The following is a 27,673-nucleotide window of genomic DNA, read 5'->3' on the forward strand; positions in this document are numbered from 1 at the left end:
CATAAAAGGGTTGCGAATTGCAAAGCCGGTGTAATCTGCTCCCAATTTACTCAGGGAACAATAACATACAAAGCAAGCCAGCTATAGACATATCGGAAATCACCTCTTCTGTACACCAGGGTTTCTCAATGCTAGCCCAACAAAATCCAAATGCCGGCGCAATGCTCCTATGCGTCCGATTGCTTGCACCCATTCTGCCTGAAGCGGAGAGGTCACCCGCCAAGTTTTATGCAAGCAGGCTTGTCTTTGTCACAAGGGTTTTCTAATTTGCGACATGTGTTATGAGATCGATTTCTTATTCTGCCTTAGGCTCCTTTCAAGGCTTTACAATATATGACGAATACGTCGAAGTACTGAAAGTTGTATGCGCATATATAGGCAACGGGCGAACGTAACTCCAGTGCCGACGGGCGCGACCCTCATGATACAGAATACGCTCGCCGCTGCAAGTGCGAAAATGGCTGCAATCCGATTACGGCGAATATGCTGCTGCATTCTCAGTTACCAAAAACAGCAAATTTTTAACGTAAATTGTTTCGTTGCCGATTGCGCAGACATTATTAACACATATTATATCTCCACGAACCTGTTTGACAGCTTACACTAGTAAGTTGATTGCTGCCGACCTGGCGGCAAACGTCGTCTCAGGCAGCTGGGATACAGCGCTTGTCGGTTACCGGGGAATGAAGATATGCTATGAATGTAGCTTATGCAACAATGATCTAAATTCCTCCCCAAAGTCAGTCGAGAATAGGGAGCAAGCATTTAATTTTTGTTGCGAAGGCAAATGGAAGAGGCTCATCCTACGTGTTTTACCACCTCTCGGACCAATTGCTAGGCGATCGCCATATTATTGAGAACTTTCTAGAAGAAAAAAAAAGACGTCGTTCAGAATTTCTGCCTTGCTCTACTTCTAACATCACTAAAACGCTTGTGGTACCTGCCGTAGTTCATTCCCGTTCGAAACCAAATATATGCCGACCTCAGAAAAGAACGGCACGCGGAACTCTGCCTGTTGCGGAACCAGATTTTACTCGAAGCATGCTACTGAGCCTGTCGTACGTGGTCTAAACTAACAGGTGGTAAACATTTGGGGCACGCCGGCAAAATGCAAAAAAAAAAATAGTTTACGAAAGTTTTACAAATATGCCTGCTTATTTCGTGTTTAGGTCGTCCCAAATGATTATCACCAGTCTCCTCTAAGCTGAAAATATCTGATGAAATGACGAAAAAAAAAAACAGCGCTACAGACGTGGACGGAGGTCAAGAACAAACGGGACGGACGCTGTTGTTCTTGACTTCCGTCCACGTCTGTAGCGCTGTTGTTTCATCATGTCAGCGTACCAACTCGCCCAGATGTCTCTTCTATTGAAAATATCTCCAGTGCTGAAATTGTCCAAAGGAAACTTACAGCCTTTTCTGGAATCAGCTGTGTGCCAACTTAGAATATTTCATTTCACCGGAGCCAGATATAATTATTAGCTACTTCTTCCACCATTTGAAGGCTATTCTCTTTATATGTCCAAAAATTTCGCCGATAAACATTTTTTGCTCTGCATAAACACGCCTTACTTCGCTGGTTCGTAATCAAAATTTTGCGCCTTGAATGATCAGCTCAACGTCTGCTGCATGTTCAAATATTTTTAGTGCACTAGACTAGACCTAACACGGTCAAATCCAACCGCGAAGCTTGCGTTTAGCCTCTTTCGAGCACAGGGGTGAAAAACTCGCCGGAAATGAGCGGATTCAAGCCCAAAACTTTCTCTTGGGAAGCGGGTACCAGGTCCCGTAACTATCATTGCAGCCGATTACCCCGTGCGCAGAATGCAATTCATTATCACACTGTTCATTGCGCGAAGTCTGGTACACGTCAACTTCTATCTGTGCCGAAAGCTTTCGACCGCGCTGCTCAATCATTTTAACTACGCTAAAGTCGTTCCATTTTTGTTGTTTTTGCTGTCCTGCACTCTGCCTCAGGATGCCGGGAGTATTAAGGTGTCGTCATAAAGTCCTATAACTCTCTGCTATATATATGCTGAAAACTTCGGTATCGCGGCATTTGCGGCCAGCAGCATGATTCCGTTTTCTCAATGGGACTGCCCTAAAGTTTGTGACTCAGCAGGGACACCGTTTAGATGTCATTCATAAAACATTTTTAGCGAAAAACACTGTTTACATTGCTAGCAGACGGTCATGCGTAGGAAGTTCGAGCACTGCACCCTTGAGACGTCGAAATTATGCCCTGTCGCCAAACCATAACAACTGATACGAGCTATACGGCACCGGCCGTACTAGCCACGAGAAAGCACTCTAAAAGCAGTAAGAACTTTAGGCCAATTTAATATACACAGATGTTTTTAAGAGGAACTGCGGTTGAGCTTTGATCGTCGGTGGCCTGCATATATACGGGTCCTGTTTGAAAACAACGCGCGCCACTTTTAAGTTGTCTGTGCAAAATGAAACAATTGATAATTTGCACGTATAAGGCATAAATTCTTGCCGGTATAGCCATTTCGTCGCCCACTTTCTTTTGCGATGCCTCTGGATTCGCGCTACGCTACGCCGGCTGCGCCGGAACGATCCTGCAATAAATACTCTCACCACTGCTTGGAGGGTGGCGCTGGCTTGCTAGGCGATTGCGGCGGCTTCTAGCGAATGCCAGTTGCAGACAGCATAAATTGGTCAGATAACAGACGACACGTTCTGTTGTTGCCTCTCTCTGTTTGCCATTTTCCAATGCGTTTGTCACTGTTCTACTCTTTTTTATTATTCCTACGACACACGATATGGAGGAAAGGAGAAACGGTGGGGGGAGGGGGAATCTGAGTTTTATCAGATCTTTTTTTCGCGCTATGATTCAAAACTGGGTCATTAGTTAAGTCAGTTGGCTCAAGGAGCGTGAAGGCAGAGATAATATTTGGTCTTCCGTACTACTTTAAATCCCTAAACCATTGTTAGTGGTTAAATGAAAAAGCCGACGATGTCTCTAAACACAGGAATTCGAAGAGCGCATTCTCGGTCCGGGTAGCACACGCATTCTTTGCCGAGGGATTAGCAGGGATTAAAGTCCGGCCCTGAATGCCCTGAATTCACTTCAGGCTCTTTAACAAGTGCATCGTTCCATCTAGTGGGCGTGTGAACAGCATCATTCTACGGTTGTTTGACACGATGCGCTTGTTCATGCAGATCGTGGGATGTCTTCAAATCTACACGGCATCGGACGCCCCTGGTGTCATTCCCGAATTTACGCCTGCAGTTTTCGGCCGTAATGATGACTTCGCTGGATATAACAAGTCCTGGCAACCATCCTGGACCATTGCTCCCTCACACAAGTACAGCTCATCACCAACGGCTTCACCATTTCCTCTGGATATAAACGGACGCCAGCGACCCGCGCCTTCCAGGGGGCGTGTGAACAGCATCATTCTACGGTTGTTTGACACGATGCGTTTGTTCATGCAGGTCAGTAATGACACTTCCATGTTTGCTAAGAATTCCAGTAATGCCTGTCTTCTGCTGTTCCCACGCCCACGAGTGCTACTAGGTTTGCTTGTGCAGTCATTTGATATGTGTTTCCAGCTGCTCTTGCAGTCGGGAGACGTAGAGCTTAACCTGGTCCTGGTTCCGGTGGTCCTGCTGTTGTTACGCGGTCTAGAGACAATGAAAAAGATGAAACACTACAGGGAAAGCTGAATGGTATGTTGACTTTGTTACAAGAGTTACATCCATTACTGAGATTAAAGAATGCCAGGAAACTATGAAGAAGAGCATTTCTGATATTGATGCGAGGCTGTCTGCGGTTGAAACCAAAACATCATCTGCTGACGTAGCTCGACAAGACTTGCTAACCCTGCGTGAACTCGCGGACAACCTGGTTCGTGAAAATGCCAGACTGCGGGTTTCTCAATCTCAGCTGGAAGACAGGCAGCGAAGAGACAACTTAATATTTTTTGGATTGCCTGACAGTCCATCGGAAACATGGGAAGAAACCGAAGTAAAGCTGGTAGACATGATTTCCAGCTGCTTTAGTCCAGTGCTTACAAAGGATGCGTTTGAACGTTCTCATAGAATTGGTGCATTCTCAGACGAAACATGCCGCCCTGTTATCGTGAAGTTCCGCTCATTTAAAACAAAGCAACAGGTTCTATCTCAGTCTACCAAACTAAAAGATAAAAGTATCACCGTAAGTGAAGATTACTCGTTTCAAACACGCCAGGTCAGGAAAAAGTTGCTTCAATTCGCTAAGGGACAGAACGGGTATTACAAACTTAGGTACAACAAACTGCATATAAATGGCGAATGCTACAGCTATAACCCTTTTCGCGATTGCGTTTTCATTGAAAGTAATCTTCGGGAACCTACACCATTTCTTGATGGTGAAAGTAGTGACGTCACATCTGGCTCGTCACATACTAAGCATGCTGATCGCTTGGATTCTTCGCCGGACCACAATCAGAATGCAAGTATCGATACACCTGACCTGACAGGTCCCGCGTCGTAGGGATGTGCGAGGGGCGGTGGGTCGGCGCCTGGTACGGTAAACTCGCTTTCTGTTCTTTTTACCATATATAAGAAGCTTATTACCTAAGCGCGATGAACTTAATTCTGTCATTGATTCGTGTGATGCTGACGTTGTGTTATTAAAGGAAACATGGCTTTCTTCCATGATAGCCAACAAGGAACTATTTGATTGTAGAAAGCGTTATAATGTGTTTAGATTAGGTAGAGGTCAGAAATGCGGCGAAGGAGTTTTAATAGCTGTCGCGGATAATTTTGTTGCATCACCTATTAATTTTTCTAATAGCTTGGAGTTGGTTTGGGTAGAACTTTGTGCACATTTTAAGGGGATGATTTTGGGCATATTGTCACGACTGAAGTCACAGGGAGCCGTGAAGGTACACATAGCCGAGGACCAGAGAATAAGGTCGGCTTGTCGTTCCGATCACAGAGTCCAGCACCAGCGCGCCGCTCGTGTCAACAACAACCACTTCGTCGTCGTCGGCGCCAAACACGGCTGTCGCGCGGCGCTAGGCACGTGGCATTATTCCCCACCCGTGAAACAAAACATCGTCCCGATGACAAGGTGAGAGGAGAAAAAAAATTAGGCGTGAGGTGAACTGTACAATAATGGAAGGTTTCACTTGCAGGAAGCACACAGTCACGCGAAAAGTACAACTTTAAGCGCACCACATGCACAATTTCAGGCCGCTGGCGTCGAACACTGACGGTCCCAGTTCCATCTGGAATGACTTCGTAATTAACGCTGTTTAAGCGGCGCAGGACTTTATAGGGTCCGAAATAGCGGTGGAGTAGTTTCTCGCTCAAGCCTTTGTGGCGCACGGGGGTCCACACCCACACTTGGTCCCCTGGTTCGTAGTGGACTTCCCTGTGCCGGAGGTTATATTGTCGAGCGTCGGTGGCATGCTGCTCCTTGATGTGCAAGCGGGCCAGCTGACGGGCTTGCTCGGCCTGTTCTGTTAAATGGGCGGCATCGGGTTCAACCGCTTCTTACCCGCACGGGAGCATCGCGTCCAACAGCGTGCGGGCCTCTCTGCCATACACGAGACGGAACGGCGTAAACTTCGTGGTTTGCTGCGGCGCCGTATTGTAGGCGAAGGTGACATACGGCAGGATCTCGTCCCACATTTTATGTTCGACGTCGATGTACATTGAGATCATGTCAGGCAAAGTTTTGTTTAGTCGTTCCGATAATCCATTTGTCTGAGGGTGATACGCTGTTGTTGTGCGATGCTCGGTATGGCTGAGAGTTAAGGTGTCCCGCAGTAGCCTAGCTGTAAACGCCTTTCCTCGGTCAGTAATGATGGTCGACGGTGCACCGTGTCTGAGCACAATGTCGTTCATAAAGAATCAAGCAACTTCGCTGACAGTACCTCGGGCAAGGGCCTTCGTTTCAGCGTAGCGTAAGTAGTCTGTGGCGACTACGATCCACTTGTGTCCGTTCGAGGATAAAGGAAATGGGCCAAAAAGGTCCATGCCCACTTGTTCGAAGGGTGTGAGGGGTGGTTCAATAGATTGTAACATACCGGATGGCTTGAGCGTGGGTTTTTTTCGCCGTTGGCATTGTCGACAAGTCTGTACGTAACGTCTAACGCTCGCGCTCGGAGAAAGATGTGGCCAGTAATAGTTCTGCCGGACTCGGTTTAGGGTGCGTGTAAAGCCAAGATGTCCTGAAGTTGGTTCGTCGTGGCAGGCCAGGAGGATTCCGTGCCTTAGATCAGCCAGTATGACTAGCAGGTATGTTTTTGCACTCTACGTAGAATTCTTATAAAGTACCCCATTGCGGAGGCAATACGACAACAACCCCCGAGCAAGATACCGGGGTATTGTAGGATGCCCACCTTCAAGATGGTCAATAATTAGTCGCAGCTCGTCGTCGGCACGCTGTTTGGAGGCGAGATCGGACGTAGTGACTGCTCCGATGAAGCTATCGTCGTCGGTGGCATATGACGAAGGAGGGCCGACGGGCGCGCGGGACAGGCTATCAGCATCGGTGTGCTTCCGGCCAGACTTATAAATAACATCGAAATCGAACTCCTGCAGGCGCAATGCCCAACGTGCTAAGCGGCCACAAGGATCCTTTAAGTTTTTCAGCCAACACAACGAGTGATGGTCAGTGATGACACGAAACGGTCGGCCATAAAGGTACGGGCGGAAATTGGCAGCGGCCCATACTACCGCCAAACATTCTTTTTCAGTGGTGGAATAGTTACACTCAGCACGGGTGGCGTAGGCAATTACTTTCTCGACCCCGTCTCGGTGCTGAACTAGAATGGCACCAAGGCCGACGTTGCTCGCATCCGTGTGTAACTCTGTGTCGGCATCATCGTTGAAATGTGCCAGGATCGGGGGTGACTGGAGCCGGCGTCGTAAATCGTCGAGAGCCATCTGCTGCTCGGCGCCCCAGGAAAATTATGCGTCATCTCGAGTCAGGAGAGTCAGAGGGCTTGCCATCTGTGCAAAGTTTTTGATAAAGCGACGATAATAGGAGCACGGCCCCAAAAACCGTCGGACTGCTTTTTTGTGGGCGGGGACGGGAAAGGCAGCAACGGCAGCAAGTTCCTCAGGGTCAGCTCGGATGCCATCAGCACTCACGATGTGCCCAAGAAACTTCAATTCGGTGAACCCGAAGGGGCACTTTTGAGGCTTGAGAGAAAGGTTGGCAGATCAGACGGCTTCGAGAACAGTTCTCAGGCGGCGCAGGTGTTCCGTGAACGTCGGTGAAAAAATTATCACGCCATCGAGATAGACAAGGCATATCTGCCACTTAAGACCTGTGAGCACAGTGTTCATCATCCGCTGGAAGGTGGCAGGAGCACAGCAGAGCCCGAATGGGAGGACGCGGAATTCATAGAGCCCATCTGGTGTTACAAAGGCGGTTTTTTCAGGGTCCCTCTCATCAACATCAATTTGCCAATAACCACTCCTGAGGTCAATGGAGGAGATGTACTTGGCTCGGCGAAGTCGGTCGAGAGAGTCGTCAATCCGTGGCAGCGGATAGACGTCCTTCTTTGTCATACTGTTAAGTTCCCGATAGTCAACGCAGAAACGGAGTGTTCCGTCTTTCTTTTTAACGAGGACTACAGGCGACGACCATGGGCTGCTCGAAGGTTGAATGACACCATCGGCTAGCATCTCCTTGACTTGCTGTTGGATAGCGTCTCTCTCCCAAGGAGACACACGATAGGGCTGCTGATGGACGGGTCGAGTGCCTTCATGCGTGATAGTCCGGTGTTTAATGACCGACGTTTGCTGCACTTTAGATGAAGACGTGAAGCACACACGAAACTCCAGCAATAGATCTTGGAGTTGCCTCTTTTCAGCGGAGGAAAGGCTAGAATTGATGTCGACAGCGTGTACGGCATCATCCGGTTCAGTGTTAGGCGTAGCTTCCTCTGAAGCAAAACATTCGGCGACTTCGTGCAGATGGTCGACGTAAGCAATGACAGTGCCACGGAACAGATGTCGATGTTCGTTGGAGAAATTGGTGAGAAGCACCTCCGTCTCTCTTCCACGAAGGAAACAAAGACCTCTTGCCACAGAAACTCCTAAGGCGAGTGAGAGGGAGACATTAGGCTCAACAACCCGGAGGCCGTGATGTGGCTCGTCACAAGTAACTCTGGCGAGGATGCTGGCGCGTGGTGGCACTGTCAGGCTATCATCGGCGACTCGCAGCGTGGAATGGGACCCGCGGTACTCATGCTTTTCAATGGCCAGTTTGGCGGAAAACGTCACCAGCGGTTCAGTAGATCTATAGTGGCCCCGTGCTCACGAAGGAAGTCGATGCCAAGAATAACATCACGAGAGCATTCGCGTAGAACAAGAAAAGTCGCAACAAATGTGCAGCCTCGCACCGTAACCCGGGCTGTACACATACCCAGTGGTGCAACCACATGTCCACCTGCCGTCCGTATGTCTGATCCGTTCCATGGCGTCACCTTTTTCAGTGTCCTTGTAAGCCGCCTGCTAAGGATAGAATAATCGGCTCCCGTATCAACTAAAGCGCTGACCTCCTCCGTGTAGACGATAACAGGGATGTCCAGGGAGACCCGGCCAAGACCCGGGCCTGTCGACGTCGGTTCGGAGTGAAGTGAGCGGTGTGGCGGCGGAATCTGGACTGCAGTTGGGTGGTGGGCGTCGGGACAATTCAATGTGGACGGCAGGTCGGCGTGGAGCAAGCGGTGCGGCGGCGGAAGCTAGGCGGCAGTTGTGTGGTCTGCGTCGGGGCGATTAAGCGACAAGGCGGTGATAACTGGTCGGCGATGCGGACGACGTCGGTGCGATCTGGTCTGTGCGGCGAAAACTGGATAGGAATTCGGCGTTCGACGTCGGGGCGAACCGAGCGGTGCTGCGGTGGAAGCTTTACGGCGAATCGGTGTGCGGCGGCCTCGCCCCCAAAGGTTGCCGGAGCTAGTTTTCCCGATGAGGGCTCGAGGAACGATGGCGTCCAGCGGTATACCGTAGCCCAGAGGGCGAAGAGAGACGAGACGAAGGCGAGCGCGATTCGCGACGAGGAGAATGTGGCAGACTACGCTGGCGGGTGACGTACTCGGCGATGTCCTGAGGCCGCTGACCAGGCCGTGAACGAGGGCTGTCGGGGGAAAATCCTCTAAGGCCCATCTGACGATAAGGGCACTGCCGGTAGAGATGACCTGCCTCGCCACAGTGGTAGCAGAGAGGGCGGTTATCTGGAGCGCGCCAGAGATCAGTCTTCCGGGGCGCCTGGCGTCGATCTGCCCAAAGGGGCAGCGGTTCCGCAGCCTGCACAGCGACCTGCTGCGGCGTGTAAGGCGGAGGGGTAGGTAGTAGGGCTGGGCGGCGTGTGACATCAGCATAAGTCATCCGCTGGGTGAGGCCCGGGGGTGGTGGTGGGACGACTGTACTTGTCGGTGGCGTAAGTGCGTTCTGGACCTCCTCACGGATGATGCTGGCCAGGGAAGCCGCGCCAGGAGTAAATGATCCATGAAGTTGCTGGATCTCCTCGCGAACCACGGTGTGAATGAGGTCGCGAAGGGAGCTCATATATGCCCCGGGATTGTAGTCGGTTCGGTCAGACGGCGGTAGTGTGGAGATGGAATTCAGCGGCCGAGCGTACTGGCTGCATCGCTGCTGTAGCAGTTTCTCCATGATCACAGCTTCAGCCAGAAACGCCGCGACGGTGGTGGGCGGGTTCCGCACGAGGCCGGAAAAAAGCTGTTCTTTGACGCCGTGCATTAGGTGCCGCACCTTCTCCTCACTCATGGACGGGTCGGCGCAATGGCAAATGCGCATGACGTCTTCAACGTACATTAGGACCCCTTCGTTCTGACGCTGAACTCGAGAGGTCAGGGCACGCTCAGCATTCTCTCGGCGGTCACTGTTGGCGTACGTACCGAGGAGCTGGCTTCGGAAGGCCTCGCGGTTCTCAAACCATGTCCGAGCAGCGTCTTCAAGGCTGAAGTAGACGTTCCGCATTTTCGCAGCGTCGTCCCAGCCGTTAAACGTCGCGACCCTTTCGTAATGAGCTAGCCAGTCCTCGGCGTCTTCAAACTGCTCACCGTGAAATGGTTTAGGGGTACGTGGGATCTGAAGGATGAGACAGGACGAAGGGGTGGAAGGGACAGTCATGGTACGGGCGGGCGGTGTTGTTGCCACAGCTAGGGTCTCTTCGTCAAGAGCGAAGGCCTCGGGGGGCAAGCCTCGGAGCCGTCGGCTCGTACGACGAACAGGAGTGGTCACGAGAGGCGGCCGCGTAGGATCGTCCACAGGAGAAGGGATCATCGATGGCACCTCCACCAGTGTCACGACTGAAGTCGCAGGGAGCCTTGAAGGTACGCATAGCCGAGGACCAGAGAATAAGGTCGGCTTGTCGTTCCGATCACAGAGTCCAGCACCAGCGAGCCGCTCGTGTCAACAACAACCGCTTCGTCGTCGTCGGCGCCAAACACGGCTGTCGCGCGGCGCTAGGCACGTGGCAATATGTTACCGTCCCCTGTCTTTGAGCCAGACCTTTGTTGACGAATTAAATGACGCCCTTAACCTAATCACTGTACGTTTTCCGAGCATGCCTATTCTCTTAGCTGGAGACTTTAACTACCCCAGTATCGTGTGGACTGATACTTCGCCTTATCTGAACCCTTTCTCCACTGAATGTAAAAAGTTTTTGATGTCGTGTTTGGACTTCAACTTGTTACAGTCGGTCTCTAAACCTACTCGAACTACTTCATCCACATCTAGCGTTTTAGTTCTTGTTCTAACTAACGTACCATATTTTATCTCTGGTTTTGCACCTGCCTGGCCTCAGTGATCATTCCTTGCTGCACTTTGATGTGCTAATTTCTGCTTGTAGCCACCTCAATCGGATCAAGCTCATTAGAGATTAAAAACGGGCCGACTTTGACGCCAATAACCGCGAACTAACTCTTTTTCTGAACGAATACTTAAATACGTTCTCACTGCGTTCTGTTGGCACCAACTAGAAATTATTTAAGTACACCGTCGAACATCTCGCTAAAACTTTCGTGCCGCTTAGGTCCTCGAGGTGCAACAGGGAATCTCCTTGATGTAATATACTTTTGAAAAGACTTTCCAATAAAATTAAGCGTTTGTTTCGCTCTGCCAAGTTGCCGAATTCTAAGCAACGATGGGAATCCTATTTCCTCGCGGCAGCAGAGTACAAAGCTGCGCTAAAATGCGCCAAGGACTCATTCTTTAACCATACTTTACCTTCTATGTTGATTAACAATCCTAAACAATTTTGGAACATTGTCAACAAGAAAGACACATCCACAATATTACTCACATCTGCTGACGGTGTTGCGTTTTCACCTAACGAATGTGCTTCTAATCTTAACAATGTTTTCGCGGCAGCTTTTTCTGACAATGTTTCTCTTGATTATCGCGAGGGCCCTGTTTTCGATGTTTTTCCCATGGATCCAGTTCTATTTGAGGTATCAGGCATTTTGAATCTTACTGAAAATTTTATGGTCTCCTCCTCCTGCGGTGTTGACAATATTAATTCTAAGTTTTTGATAAACACAAAGTCATCCTGCTTCATGATCCTTACTAAGTTATTTGATCAGTCTCTTGAAACAGGTTGTATTCTCAATGATTGGAAAGTTGGGAAGGTGATTCCTCTGCATATGTCTGAAAATAAACATTGTCCTCACAACTTTCGTCCTATATCACTCACTAGTATCCCTTGTAAGATCATGGAACATGTTATATACTCGCATCTTGTTTCTTTATTAGAGTCGAATTCCTTTTTCAGCATAACCCAGCATGGATTTCGTAAGTCATTTTCATGCGAAACGAAGGTGATATGCTTCACACATCACCTTCATTGCATCATTGATCGCGGGCTTCAGGCAGATTGCATATTTATTGACTTTTCTAAAGCGTTTGACAAGGTTTCTCATGCGCTTCTCTTCCTTAAATTAAATAACCTGAACATTGACCTTAATGTGCTTGCATGGCTGAAGAGTTTTCTTTCAAACCGTTCACAATACGTTACAGCAAATAACGTTGATTCACATTTTATACCTGTCCTTTCTGGCGTACCTCAGGGGTCCGTTCTCGGGCCCCTCCTTTTTCCCATCTATACAAATGACTTACCGGCTAACATTCCTTCTTCAGTTAACCTTTGTGCTGATGACTGCGTTATTTACCGTGTAATTAATGATGATAATGATGCCTCTTGCCTTCAGTCTGATATTAAAAAGGTTCTTGATTGGTGTAAGGAATGGAATATGAAACTACATAATAATAAGTGTAAGCATGTGCACATTTCTCGTAGCTCAAGCATACCTACTACTTATCAGATTAACAATGTTTCTCTTGAGACTGCGTACTCTTACAAGTATCTAGGTGTTTACGCTTCTTCTAACCTATCTTGGAAACCCCACGTTGACTATGTCATAAATAACGCAAACCGCATGCTACGGTACCTTCGGAGAAATGTCTCTCGTTTATCCAGTTCTTTAAATTTATTGTTTTATAAAACTCTGGTACGCTCCAAATTAGAATATTCTGCATCTGTCTGGAGCACTGGCATTGATTCACTCGTTTCCAATTTGGCAGCTGTGCAGAACCGCGCCTGTCGCTTCATACTGTCAAACTATCACCGAACAAGTAGTGTAACTGCCATGAAATCAAGTTTGTCCCTTCCACTTGTATCTCCCCGCAGATCAGTAGCATCACTATCCCTTTTTCATAAAATTTACCACAACAGCTACCCGAAAGAAAGATTACTAACAAGACCATCTTACATATCAGTGCGCATTGATCACCGCCATAAAGTTGGGGTTCCATCTAGTCACACAAAATGTTTCCATGACTCATTCATACCTAGAACTTGTGACAGTTGGAATCACCTTCCCCATGATATCGCATGTATACCAGATAACGACGCATTTCGCAAAGCCATTGATTTTCTTTGAATATATCTATGCTTGTTACTATTTAATATTTGCCCTTTACTTCCTGAACATAGTTTTTACTTATCCCCACTGGATTCTGAAGTTTTGTTTTCCTTTTTCTTTTTCCGCATGTTTTTTGTGTACTTGTACTGTATTTTTTTCTGTAACTTTGCTGTACTTTCATCTTTGCTGTACTTTCATATACTTTTAAGTATCCCACTCCCCTCTGTAATGCCCCCGGGCTCTGAGGGTAAATAAATAATTACAGTGCCTGGCAGCAAAAGCAATCAAATTCCTCAAATCTCTGGAAAACAAGACATTTACAGGTTTAGAAAAAAGAGGAAGATGTTTCTTTGTTCAGATCGTAGCTTTATTGTTTGAATTCTCTATCAAATACTACTTCTAAATGCACAGCACATGGCCCATGCAGAGCATGGGCTGCTCGCTATCGCCAGGAAGTAAACATTCGTATTTGAGACCGAGACGCTATTTCAGATTCTTGCAGAATGTGTTGAATTTTCACCTTTGCGTCTGCTTTCCTTTGCAATATCACCCAACTAACGAACGACATTTTTCGTACTGGTACATAGCATATACACAGTTGTGCTTAGTAAACGCTCGCCTTTGTCTCGTAGCGCGGCTGAATATTTGATCGGCCATGCTAAAGAAAACATAATAAGTGAAGCGGGAGGTGGGTGTGGACAGAAAAGGAGTCTGGGAAGGTGTTTTGTCCTACTTATCAAGAATGTGGGTCAGACACCATTTTCCAAGAAAGAACAAAACCTTTTGCCGCCACTAGATAAGCTCTTTTTCTCCGGAACAAACTGGGCTATAAATTCCTAGTTTGCCCCAGGCTAGGACATATACAACGAGCATTCGGCCTTTCTCCAAGAGGTTCCTTCTCTAAACAGCCTTCACCGTCATCATGTGTTACCTTATTCTTTGGATGATGTATTTTCTGCTCACGCTTCAATCTTAAGGTCTCTATTGTTTACGTCCTTCTGTAGCAAGCTTTCCTTTTTTTTTTCTTCAGACTCAAAAAATATTTCCGGAGCGAGATCAACTAAGCAATGAAAAGTGTGGGTGCGCCTTAGGCACAAAAACTGAACGCATAGGATTATTTTAATACTTTTCGCTCAGAAAAAATATATAATTTTATGAGACAATGAACGACATGTGTAATAAAATATACTGTATAATACGTTACCTGACATTGAAACAAAGTTTGATACGCGTCAATGACCGCCGCTGATATATGCAGTTAAAAGTAGAAATCCTCTTAAATAAGCAATGTAATTTTTAACCCTAAATATTAATTTTTACCCTACTTGAATATGCCGCGAACTTTTGCCAGTGTCTAGTTTTGTAAGCAAGATATCTACGTATACATGGCGTAAATTGCCCCGGGGTGAAATGAAACTCTATATACGTCCATGCACGCACAGCACTGCAAACGATACACAGCAAATGTGGCAGTGACGGATGCTCTGCTGGTACCTGTAGTGGCCATTTTTGCGATCTGAGTTAACACATCTCGTTCTTTACTTCCAGTATGTCGAAAAAGTAGCGGCGAAGTTGACGAAAAAATAAAATTCAAGCTATCAGTCATTAATACGTAGGCAGCAGCAAGCAGTAGTGCTCTGCACAATGATAATCTGGATAATTATACTTCTGGATAAAGCGTCAGTGTAGGTTTTCTACAGAAGGAATTGGTAAACTATCGATAAATATCGGTCAGAAGGTTAAAAGTATAGGTAAATACCAAACAGATTTCCTCCAGGAAATATACCGGGGTAAAAAAAGTAGACGTTACATGGGAGGGAATAAGAAATACAGATTCTCTAAGTATGCGAATGATTAAGACATTCTTGTTCTCTATCGCCACTACTATTCATGTTTTATTACTAAATATGGAAAGAAGGCCAAAAGAAAAAATATGGCCTTTATTCTTCCGTATAAAATAGGCGAAGAAGTCGTAATGTAGCCCCTCCCCTGCTTAATATATGCGAACGATAATGTGTTTATAGGCGATAAAACACTTGTAAACTCTAGTTGGTAATTCTTTGGGTGACAAAGGAGACAATCTAAGCTTAAGCTTTAGCCCAATTAAGTTGGGTGTGCCGATTTTCAATGGTTCTATGATTAAGTGCCTAATATACAAGAGCAAGCAATAGGCAGAATATAAACATCTCGGTGTATGGTTAAGCGTAGAACTGAGAGACGTGGTAAAGCACGAAAAGTATGTTATCCCAAAAGGGCGAAAAGATGGCGGTATAATGAAAGATAGAGAACTTTGGGGATACAAATGGTATGAATTTCTAAGATGTACTTAGAAAATAATTATAATATCAGGGCTTGCGTACAGGACAGCGGGATGAGGACTTAGAATAGAAATGAATCAGATAGCTGTTAGCCGAATAATACTAGGTGTGAAGTGCGAAAACCCACGTTAGGCGGTGCAGCGTGACATGAGGAGGTCATCTTTCGAAGCACGTGAAATTCAGGGGAAAATACAATATGAAGAACACCTAAAGAAAACGGACAGTAACAGGTGAACAGCTAGAGTACTTAAATACCTATACCTAAAGAGCATACACTCAAAATGGAGGAAACGAACTAGGAAAGTAGACTGCATATTTTGTCAGCGTAAAATTAAAGACAGGACTAAAGGAGAATGACAAGGGACAAACGCTGAACTTCAACTGATAGTTTAATGGACGTAACATCAATATATACAAAAATTGTACAACGCCATCTCTTGAGCGCATGCTCCCAAACTTTCGCCTCTGCATTATCGTACAGAGCCTCATCACCTGTGGCCACGTGTCATTCTCCTCTTTAAAAATTCCAGCTCTTTGGGTGACAGCACAACCGAGCTACTGCTAACACAAATATTACCTTGATTGTGAATCTCAAGGGCCTCAAATATCTCCCTGCTCAACTGCTGCTTGAAGCTGCGCAGCACACGTGTGTCGCTCAACGCAGGGGTGCATAATGGACTGGTAGGGCTAGGGCAGCGGCTGCAGTGCAAGGGTAAATGACTACTCTTTACAAGGAATCTTACTGCTCTTCGGTGCTCTCGCAATCTGTCCTTTTTGCACCTACGTAGGTTTTCCCACATGACAGAGGAATCTTGTATACTACCCCCGTTCTACAGGGAACGAAGTAGGTGTCATGCTTCTTCGTGCATGCATTAATGCCACTCTTTTGCCCATTCACCTTAGGGCAAAGCCGCGACAACTTTTCAGGAGCAGAGAAGACGACAGGGACGCCGCACTTCCCTGCAACCTTCTTCAGACGGTGGGAGAAACCATGAATGTAAGGAACGGCAACAGGCCTTGCTTAGTGGCGTCTGGATTGTTGTGATCGCCCTCGTTCCTCACTCTCCACTTCCCGCAACAGCTTGTTCGCTACCGAAGCCAGGAGCTCATTCGGGTAGCCGGCGGATTTCAGGCGTTCGATCTGGCCCTGCACGCTGATAGTCATAAAGTGTACACACGACTTTGCGAGAGCTGCACGTAGAGAGTTAACAACGATCCCTCTTTTTACCAATTTTGAATGGGCCGAATCATACCTCAACACTTCTTTTTTCGACCGCGGCCTGTAGCTCCAACATACATCCGCCTCCCTGAAGATCAAACACACATCCAAAAACTGAAGTCCGGTGTCCTCTGGCAATTCGAAAGTAAAACGAAGCCCTTTCGAGCAAACCTCAAACACGTCAAACACTGTTTTTACCACGGCCTCCCTACACTGAAACTTGCTTGCCCTGATAACTACTAGGTAGTCGTAAACATATATAAAAGTCTCAGCTATTATAGCTGCGTCAATGCACGTGTCAATACGCTTGTCACACTGGGCTAAACAGATGGTGCTTAAAACAGGCGAAATGCAAGAACCAATGCAGACCCCTGCCTTTTGTATGAAACTACGCTGGCCGGAGATGAAGCGGTAATGAACTCCCGTCCACTTATTCATGTTAACAGAGAGCGGAATGAACCTGAACCGCTCTGCCCCGCTATGTTACCGGAAGATGACTGACTTCCCATCCGGAGCTGCAAAGAAAGGAAATCTGTGTCCTGGGTCCTGAAACCACCTGCGACAAATGATTTCAACTCGCAGCAAAAAATTGCAAGGGTTCTGCAGACGCTGGTGCACTGAGTACTTAAAGCAGCTACAGCTGACCCATTTCAAAGGAGCTCAACGAGGAAAGTATGTTAAAATTGGAGACGTGGTCCTCCAGATGAAAGTTCTGCAGCCGCGGCAAATGTGGAAGCTGGCTATAATCGAAAGGGCTTTCACGGGAAGAGACAACCGGACTAGAGCTATTGAAGTCCGACTGCCAGGGGAGAGCAGACTTCGCCGTCCAATTTAGTTACTTACCCTCTGGAACTCTCCGACTAACAAATCACGTCGCCATTTCGGGGGGAAATGTGTCGAGGACAAAATCGGATAAAGGCCGAAGTGGTGCAGTGGTAAGACGCACGATAAGTGCATGAGTTCCCGGGATCGAACCCGACCAAGGCGGCTGAGTTTCTATGAAGGCGAAACGAAGTGGCGTCCGTGTGCTATGCATTGTTGTTGTGATTGATTTAAAAACTGATTTATTTATAGGAAGGGAAAGGTGCGGTAACTGTCTCACTTGATTTCTGTGGACACCGCAACCGTGCCGTAAGGGAAGGGAGAAAGATGGGAGTGAAAGTGGAAAGAGAGGAGCCGTAGTGGAGGGCTACGGAGTAATTGCGACCACCTGGGGATCTTTAACGTGCGCTGACATCGCACAGCACACGACGCCTCTTCGTTTCGCCTCGCATTGTTGTCATTGTTGTTGTGGCTGTAGGGAGAAGGAAAGGAAAATGCACGGGCCTGCTCTGGAGCTCTGTAGCTGAGCCACCTCCGCTGCCTCGTGCGGACAGAAGAGAAAATAAAGAAAGGAAAAAAAGAGGGGGGGAAGGACGCGCGCCGCAACAACAGCCGTCACCCGCCACTTTTTATAGAACTGGGCGGTCGCTAATGATACTCACGGACTCTCAAACAGCCTGCCGAAATTTCATGAATGGTAGGATTGGTCGTTGCCCCGCCGGGGTGGTGCAGTGGTAAGACGCCCGACTACTGTCCGGAGTTCCCGGGTTCGATCCCAACCTCGGCGGCTGCGTTTCGATGGAGGCGAAACGAAGAGACGTCAGTGTGCTGTGCGATGTCAGCGCACGTTAAAGATCCCCAGGTTGGTTGGTTGGTTGGTGTCTTTGGGTTATTCTTGGGGGGGGGGATACCGGACACGGGTTATGCCGGCCTTAATTCGCGGCGGCACTCTTGGTGTCCGGGGGAAGGGGAGAAGGGATGTTGGGAGGGGAGGGGAGGGGGGTCATCATCATCGTCGTGGAGTCGCTCTCGTCGTCCTTGTCATCGGCTCCGTGGCCAGCGCTGTGGCCAGCAGGTCAGCAGGCCCGGTGGTGGGCTACAGTCTTGCAGCCAGGCCAGACTCCTCCAGGAAGGCCAGCAGGAGCCGGTGGGCTGCCAGGGGGCTCCTGGCCGGGAAGAGCAGGTGGTCCTCGGTGGCAGCAGGAAGTCCGAGGGCCCGGTAGCCTGCCTCCATCTTGCGACAGTGGTGGGCGTGTGCCGGGCACACACAGAGGAGGTGCCCCAGCGTTCCTGCATCACCGCAGGAGGGGCATGCTGGGGAGGGGGCCCGGCCATGGACATACAGCTCCGTGGGCGTCCAGGAACCTCCGGTGCAGAGGCGTAGGAGGAGAGCTCGCTCCCTGCGGGCGAGCTTGTCGGACAGGCGGTGGAATGTCCTTCCCTCGGCGATCCGCCGATCGGGGTGCAGGGGCCTCACAGCCTTCTTGAGGGGGAGCCTGGAAAAGTCAAAGGCAGATACATGGTTAGTCATACTTACCTGGTCGGAGTGGGCCGCTTTGGCAAGTGCGTCAGCCTCATCGTTGCCCTGGATGCCCGCATGGCCCGGGATCCAGTGCAGTGAGATGACGAAGACGGCATCCTCCAGGGCCTGGAGGCGCGCTCGTAGGTGGCAAGCCGATAGCTGGAAGCAGGACGGCTTGACAGGAGCTGCAGTGCCGGCCTCGAGTCGCATAGGATGGTGTAGAAGCCTGGGGGCTGACCAGTCTCCAGGAAGTCCGCTGCCAGGTGGAGGCCCGCCAGCTCGGCAGCAGTAGAGCTACCTGGAAAGGAGAGCCTGCAAGAGCTGGACACCCCCACCTGTGGGGCCGTCATAGCCGCTACAGCCTGGCCTGTGGAAGGCAGGACCGAGCCGTCAGTGAAGAGGAGGGTGCTCCCTTTGCACTCTGGAATCAGGACTGCGGCAGCCTGGCCCAGGGCAGCAACTGGGGAGCGGCGCTTGCTGACCCCCTCCAGGTCAAGGGTGACCTGTAAAGGAGGACGTGTTGGTGGAGGAGGGAGGATGGAATACCCTGGGGCATCTCTGATGAAGTCCTTGTATACAGCCGTCAGTTGCCCCATCCGTGAATGGCGGGCGCTGCACAGCCGTGCCAGGAGGGAAGCTCCGTCAGGGGCATGGTGAAGGCGGTCCACGTGAGTGAGGCCTCTCTGGAGGAGCTGCAGGGTCAGGGGGTATACACCGGCTTCCGCCAGTGTTGCCGCAATCCTAGAGCACTGCGTTGCTCCCAGCAGGCGTCGGATCCATTTCCTGCGTGCTCCGTCCAGGATGTTCTTTCTGGTGGGCCTGAGGGAAACAAAAGGGAGGGCATAAAGTACGGAAGAGGTGGCGGCCGCCTCAAACAGCCGGATTGCATATGATGTGGAGCAGCCGTTGCCCCCTGCAAGAAGACGTTGGGCTGCTCGGCCAACCCGGTTCAGATGACCCAGGTAGGCCTTGTCTGCAGGGATCCATGTGAGGCGGTGATCGATCACCAGCCCCAGGTACTTGACCTGGCGTCTCCAGGGCAGGCTGGTGCCGTCGATAGGGTGGTTGCATGCGCTGACGCTCGTGCTCCCAAAGGATGCACCATGAGGGCCTCCGACATTGCGGCAGAGAGCTTGAGCCCCCTGTCGCGAAGGAACTACTGCACGGAGTCGAGGGCTCGTAGAAGGGCTTTCCTGGCAGAGATCATCCTCCTCCTTGGAGCCCGGACCCAGAGCGCCACGTCATCAGCGTAGATCGAGGTCAGCACTCTGTGGTCCCGACCCTGTTCGATGGCGCTCGGGAGACCGGCCAGCACCAGGTTGAACAGGAAGGGGCTTAGAACAGACCCCTGGGGCACTCCGGTCTTGATGAGGCGAGGCGAGCTCAGGGTCTGTCCAACCCGGACCTGCAGGGTACGATTGGAAAGAAAGGCTGTTATGAAACGCCGCAGGTTACCTGTGACTCCCAGGTCATCCAGAGCCTGTTGGATGGCCTGGTGTGGTAAATGGTCGAAGGCAGACTCGACGTCCAGCAGGGCGAGAAAGGCGACGTCGCCCATGTACTGTGCCTCTTCCAGGGTGGACACCACATCCGCGATGGAGTCCGCTGTGCACCTGTGTCTCCGGAACCCGGACTAGCTTTCAGGGAGAAAGTTCTTCACCCGTGCGATCCAAGAGAGGCGCTCCAGGACCACGGACTCCATGGTCTTGCAGGCTGCAGATGTCAGGGACACAGGGCGGTAGGACGAGAGCTGCTGGGGGGGCTTCTTCCCCTTGAGGATGGGGACCACGATGGCCGTAGTCCAACTCTCGGGAAGGATGCCGCTTTCCCAGATCCCGTTGAACACCTGCAGGAGGCGGGCCTTTTCTGGGGAGTCTAGGTTGCACAGCATTTGCAGGGTGATCACATCTGCACCTGGAGCCGTCTGTTTCTTGGACAGGTTGAGGGCCCGAAGAAGCTCGTGGGTGGTGATGGGATCCGAGCACTGAGCAGCGACCATGGGGGCTGCTGCGGGAGGAAGGGGGTGGCGAGTCTGAGGCTCACGTAGCTTGGAAGAGGGCCGACTGCAGGGCGGGCGGCCTTGGACAGGTGGTCAGCCAGCTCCTCGGCTAACACCTGGTATGACACCCCTCTGGCAATCGCGGCGCCCAGGACAGGATGGCGGTTGACGATCACCTGCAGGAGAGATTGGAAGAGACGCCATGCTGTCGCTGACTGACGGGCGGTTTGAAGCTTGTGGCAGAGGCTGGTCCAGCCTTCTCGACCCCGTCGGTTGGCTTGTCGGCGGCAGCAGGCGTCGACCTTCCTCTATTTGGACCAGTCCTTGGGAAGCTCCGTCCGCTTGGCTGTGCGTTCCGCCATTCCCCTAGCTGCTCGAAGACCCAGTAGCCAGAGGTCAGGCACCGGGGTCAGTCAGGGGACATGGCCAGTCACGGTGGCACTCTGGGCACATTCTCCTAAAAGGGTTAGGAAGTCACCTGCGTGCGGGATACCCTTGGTCAGCTCCCTGAACTGAGACCACCTCGTTACCCGATACACCCTGTCTCGTTGTCGACGCTGCTTGGTAGGTGTCAGGTAGATGGAGAAGTGGTCGGAGCCCAGGAAGTCTGCCGCTCGCTCCCAGGTGTAGACGCAGGCCTCCGTCAGCAGGGCCAGGTCGAGGATGGACGAGCATCGAGGCCTGATGAAGGTTGGGGCCGTAGGCCTTAGGAACCGCATGCCAGCTGCTGAAATGGAATCCAGCAGCTTCTTGCCCCTGGCTGAGGATGTCTGGCTGCCCCAGGCCCTGTGGTGAGAGTTAAAATTGCCACAGATTACGGCATCATTACCTTATCCCCGGCATCATCCCCAGGTGGTCGAAATTACTTCGCAGCTCTCCACTGCAGCTCCTCTTTCACTCCCACCTTCCTCCTTTCCCTTACGGCGCGGTTCAGGTGTCCACAGCTGCAAGTGTGACAGATACTACGCCTTTCCCTTCCTATGAACCCCTTATTATTATTATTTATTATTATTATTATTATTGGTCGTCACGCGCTCCGTATACTCCTCGAAGCGAGCGACAGAATTAAAAAATTTGGAGGACGCTTAAGCTTCGCCTTCAAGTGTGGAACGCGATAGCGTTATTGCACCTCGTCGAGAAAACTTACTAAACGCAAGGGTATTGGGGCATCCTCGCACCGGTACCCGCGCGGCCCGAAGGGGAGAAGCGGGTGAGCGAAGATAGTGATCTAAAGAAAGGAAAGACGCTTGATTCTACAACCTGTGAGAGTGCACGGCGAAACGTCAGGGGCGAGTGGCGCGCCACGTGTCGGGGCAGCGCCGCACATTGCGAGGAGGGGTTCTTCTGTGTTTGCCGCAAGATGGCTCTGCATGTGCGCAGAGCGCAGAAGAAATGTAGCGGAAACGTACTTCGCTACTCGTGTAACTGCGACTTCTTTAAGTAACATGCTCATAATTACCGATATACACTGCAGTATAACGTTCTACGGCATGTTTCTAAGGCAACACCGCATTCACTAGAAGCGCTTTTGTACCGCTTTCAAGCATCGAACTCGTGTGCATTGTCGGGCTGGGGATATGACAGGCTCGTATTAAGCAGCCCGGTAACTTTAGACATGGACATGTTTAAGTAAGTGGAGTTGTTCCTTTTGACGGAAGTTTTTCCATGCAATAAAGAAAAAAAAAGAACTCGTGGCTAAGTGGTAGCGTCTCCGTCTCACACTCCGGAGACCCTGGTTCGATTCCCACCCAGCCCATCTTGGAACTTGCTTTTTATTTATGAAGTGCATGCCGGGATTTATCGCTCACTGGACGCCGGCGACACCGGCTTTTCTGCGACACGAGCTCCTTAACGCTACCGCGTTAAAACGACGAAGAAAACAAGACCAGACACAAAATTATGTGGGCACCGGGGCACATGGGGGTGGCAGGGAACCAAGAGGCCGACAGGATAGCTCGAGCATACACTACTTTCCGAGCATCCGACGAGTACGCAGAACTTTTGCCAGCACCCAAGGCATTTGTTTTATTGATTTATAGGAAGGGAAAGGCGCGGTAACTGTCTCACGTGTTTCCCGTGGACACCGCCACTGCGCCGTAAGGGAAGGAAGAAAGGTGGGGTGAAAGTGAATAGAGAGAAAGAGGAGCCGTAGTGGAGGGCTACGGAGTAATTTCGACCATCTGGGGATTTTTAACGTGCGCTGACATCGCACAGCACTCGGACGCCTCTTCGTTACTCGGGCAAACTAGAAAACTACAGAGGAAGAAGAATGAGATATTCCCCACAGCACAGTTCTCTCACCAGAGAGGCAGCTGTCATATGGAGACAATTACAGACGGGTTCATACCCAAACCTACACATATAAACAAAATGCATCCTACCATATACGCGGAAAGATGTCCGTGGTGCGATGAAAAACCTCCAAGAATACTGTAGAATCTGCACTGGAGAATTGCGTAAGCCTGTGCTGTCCACGAAATGTGTCAACGGGATTTCCCGTACGACAGATACTGCACCTTTCCTTTCCTATTAAGGTGGCAGTTTGAGCTTGTTTGTAACACGTCAAAAAACAAAAACAAAAAATAGCGCAGGGAACGGTGGCAGCCATGCTTGACCTTAAGCGTGACCTGGCTGTGTGACGTCATACGGTCATACCATCTGTGTAAGAGTGGGGGCTCAACCAACACCGCCTAGACCAACACGTGCCGTCGCCTTGCGCGGTGGCAGTTACGGCCCGACTCCGTTCCTCTCGTCAAGCCATGAGATGCCGCCTACAGTCAAAGCGCTAAGGCAGGCTGCAAAGAGGAAGGAAAAGCGAGCCGCAGAGACAGAAGAAGAGCGAGAAGAACGGCTGTCCAAGCGACGAGCGCAAGAAGCAGATAGGCGGAAAAGGCGGTCAATGTCTTCGGTAGCAGAATCGAGGACAGAAGCAGGAGAGGAAGGTACGAATTTGTCCGATAGTTTGGAAGGTGCATCTACTAGCCGCACTACCAGTTCGGAGCGATGGAACGCTAGCAGACGACAACAACGTGCCCAAGAAACACCGGAAGAGCGACAACAGCGACTAGAGAAGGAACATGTGTATCAGATGAAACGATAAACATGTGTGCATTGTCATTCTGTCTGTGTGTGCTTAGCTATGTAAAACCATAGCTAAACATAGTACAGTCAAGCGTCACCATAGCCATAACAGCAAACATAACCGGAGCATCACCATGGTGAATATAGCCCAGCCAAGCATCACCCCAAGTGGTACAATAGTAGTACCATGTATTGCTTCGCAATCACCAAGCTTCACCAAGCTAAGCCACAGCCAATTGTTTGGCGTGGAGCCAGAATACGAGCCGGAAACTTTATTATGGCAAACAGCATTTAATTTTCTCGGGGCACCAATGCACCAAGGACACAACTGAGCCTTACAGAATGGCGCTGCAGGCTGCTTATCCAGAAAATCATGAAGCCATTTTTGGGGAATTTCACCTCCGACCTTGCAGAACAGCATGCAAAACGAAATGTCATCAATGCTAAAACAAAACCACTGAATGTATTTAAAGTGCAGGAACTTTCCCGCGCTGGCATAAAAAAAGTATATGTCTAGCGTACAAAATCGAGTCTGGCTATCGCTTATTTTTATTTTTTTTAAATTTCGTTAACGACTAACAGTACAGTGAACCCTCCTGATTACAAAATATTAAGTGTATGGTGCGCTTTTTGTTTTAAATAGGCGGAAGACGGCCTGGCGTCAGAGCAGCTGCGATGTTGCATAGTACGAGCAGAATTCAGTTTTCGGGCTGTGCAGGAAAAAAATGGCTAAGCAAATAACACTGCAGCCGCACCTACCAGTACAGCTGCTTTCTCAGCTTGTTCAAGAATGAAACAACTGCAGCTCTGGAAAACATCAATATCGCTAAATGGTTTATGGGAACAGCTAGCTACGAACGCGAGATGCCAGCTCTCGCAAACGCATGTTCTCGGGCGCCAGCGATCCCAGGACAGGCCTCTAAGCTGGGGGCACGTGCTCGTAGCGTTTATGCATGGCCACAGAAAACTAATATATGTCTATAATGGCAAGTGATTTGCACAGCAGCAATTATAAGCGAAACACAGCTGGACTGCAGTTATTCATACTATAGCGGAGACGACGGCGCGCGCCGAAATGGGGGGAAGTTGTGGCGTCACCTGGCGCGGCGCGCCGTCCCTACTGAGGAATCACGTGATATTTAAGCGGACACGTGCTGCCATAGGAGGCGGCGGGGTGAACAGGTCGCCAAGTAATAAAGCCGGTCGTGTGAAAAACCAACACCATATCACATCACATGGGCCTGTGAAAACATAGATGTGGTCCCCAAAATTCTAAACCCGAATGCGGAGCAATAGCAGCCTCTGCTGTCCAGCGACCGCTGCGAAGATCAGCAAGGTCTGGTACAGCGAGCCCAACGGGCGGCAGTAGCCAGCGGAACCCTGGACTGAGCGCAACCGACCATTGTGCAGAAGTGGACGAGGTCGACGGAGACGACTCTTGTGGATTCAACAAGCAGACATCTCTGAAGACGTCCCAAAAACCGCCAAGTAACATAGGGCTAAATAAAGTTTTTTCCTTCTTTCCTTCCTTCCACCCCCGAAGAGTGGCGGGTGCAATGAGCACACTAGGCATGTGTCGTCAAGGTGTTGCCCGATGGCAGTAACAGCTTCTTGGAGCTGCTGCTCAATGCTGGCGTCGGTGCCGCCTGCCGCCCACAAGGTAATGCCGTCGGCGTAGGTCGAATGCCGGACGCCGGTCCCTTCTACTGCCCTCGCTACCCCGATGATGACGAGGTTGAAGAGCAACAGAGAGTTGACCGAACCTTGCGGGGTACCCGTGCTGCCGAGCTTGTGTTCGGGGAGTTTAAGGTCCCCGGCGTGCAGTTCCACCGTGCGGTTGATCAAGAAGTTTTGGATGTAATTGCAGCTCGCTACCCACATGTTGAGTCTCGATACTTTTGCTACTATGGCTGAGTGTTTAACTTTGTCGAATGCACTTTGTAAATCAAGTCCCAGAATCACCTTGCTGTCTTGTGTTTTGTTGTCGATTATTTCTCGTTTGAGTTGCAGCATGGCGTCTTGTGTGCCGAGTCTTTCATATTTGTCAGTATACTTATGCAAAGGATGTTGAAATTCATAATTGTTTTGTGTACCCGTTATGATGTTTTATGTGAAGTAATTTGGTTTTCATATGCATGCTTAGACATGGGGGACATCCATCGAGTTGTGCTGGCAGTAGATGAAGAAGAGTGCATTAGAATTGCAAGCATGGAGAAAGCAATGGCACTACTACTTGGAGAGTTCTTCATGTTCATATCTCCTGTCCATTTGCGCCCTCTTACTATGGTGTTGTAGCAGAGGTAAATGCGTTTCAAATGATGGAAAATATCTCTTCATGAGAGGTGTTATTTCTGTACAGGTTACATATTTAGACATAAGTATTACTATAAGGATAAAGCCCTTTCGTTGCTAGGAAACAAATAGAATTTCATCTCTAGTTTTTGAACAATTTAGTCAATGCTGAGGTTTTGTATATATTGGGTTCCGTAGAAAAACTTGCAAAACTGATATTTTTTTCCCGATGATTTGGAAAGGAGAATAAACACTCGGTACATGGATTAAACAAGCCATCATGAAACTGTTTGATGGCATTTGCTAAAGGGACTTTAAGAGCAACTGTCGGTTCATTAGTTGTACCTGATTCTCATGTGTACACAAATAACTTAGCAAGTAATTAGCATGGCAAGATGGCAGTCTTAAATAATTTACATTATTAAATATAACGCATATTAGAAATCTATTTTATATCATGTGCTGAATACATTTCTGAGTTGCATAAATATTACTGAAAATGTACTGTCACACTCAATAGGCACTACAATGGAGCTAAGTTCTTGGCGCACATTGACAATAAACCTTGCTCACAATTTATTCACTCAGTTGAAGAAACGCAGAACAGAGGTTATTTATATTTTTACAAGTTGCATGCTCTCCATAAATGCTGACTGATTTATTTTTGCATGGATGCCAGAATTGATTCACTCGGGATGCGTTGCAACTCATATTGAGTGCGACAGTACATTCTCTTCACTTTAATGAATGAAAGCACCCCATTTGCTATTGAGATCTAGTACCTTTACTGAGCTCTAGGTGAAGTTCACGCAACTAACTGAAGGTTTTGAGTTTGCATCCTGTGTTTTGGGCTTATATTTAAGGCTTGCACGCTAATAATGTGAAAAGGTTGTTTCATTGCTGTCGCTAATCATCATATGTAGAGGCTGCTTCGATTTCTTTAGCTGCATCTTGATGTAAATTTAGTCTGTTGCCCTAACTGCAACCTGCTGCTATCGAAGATTAACCTCTTTTTCTCTTGAAGCATGTATAGTAGGAAATGATTCTGTATATTTGAGCAAAATAACAGTGTCAACATGTCTGCCATCAGGATATCCCAAACATGTCTCTCTTCCCCACTTGAGGATACTTAGCCTCAAAGCAAATTATGCAATGTAAACATTCAAGGCTTTATAGACAACTGTGCCAAAATATATGAGTCACAGTATAGGACATGAAAATGAATTCTGACTATGTTAAGAATTATTTTTCTTACCTCCTCCTTTCTAATTACTTTTGCTTTATTAGCGTTGCGAAAATGAAATAATTGTTAAACCTAGCTTGCCATTATTTTGCAGTTACCTCATGGGAACATCTTGCATATATTGTTATATGCTGGGCCAAATTCCCATAATTTCGTTCATCTTCCCCCGACTATTTAGTAGCTTGTATTTATGACATAATCAAACTTTAAACACCATGCTGCTCAAAAAAAAATATTTTGATTTATTTATACCACGTATT

The sequence above is a fragment of the Amblyomma maculatum genome, chromosome 9, assembly GCF_055883805.1.
Source record: "Amblyomma maculatum isolate TAMU_Amacu chromosome 9, ASM5588380v1, whole genome shotgun sequence".
Classification (NCBI taxonomy): Eukaryota; Metazoa; Arthropoda; class Arachnida; order Ixodida; family Ixodidae; genus Amblyomma; species Amblyomma maculatum.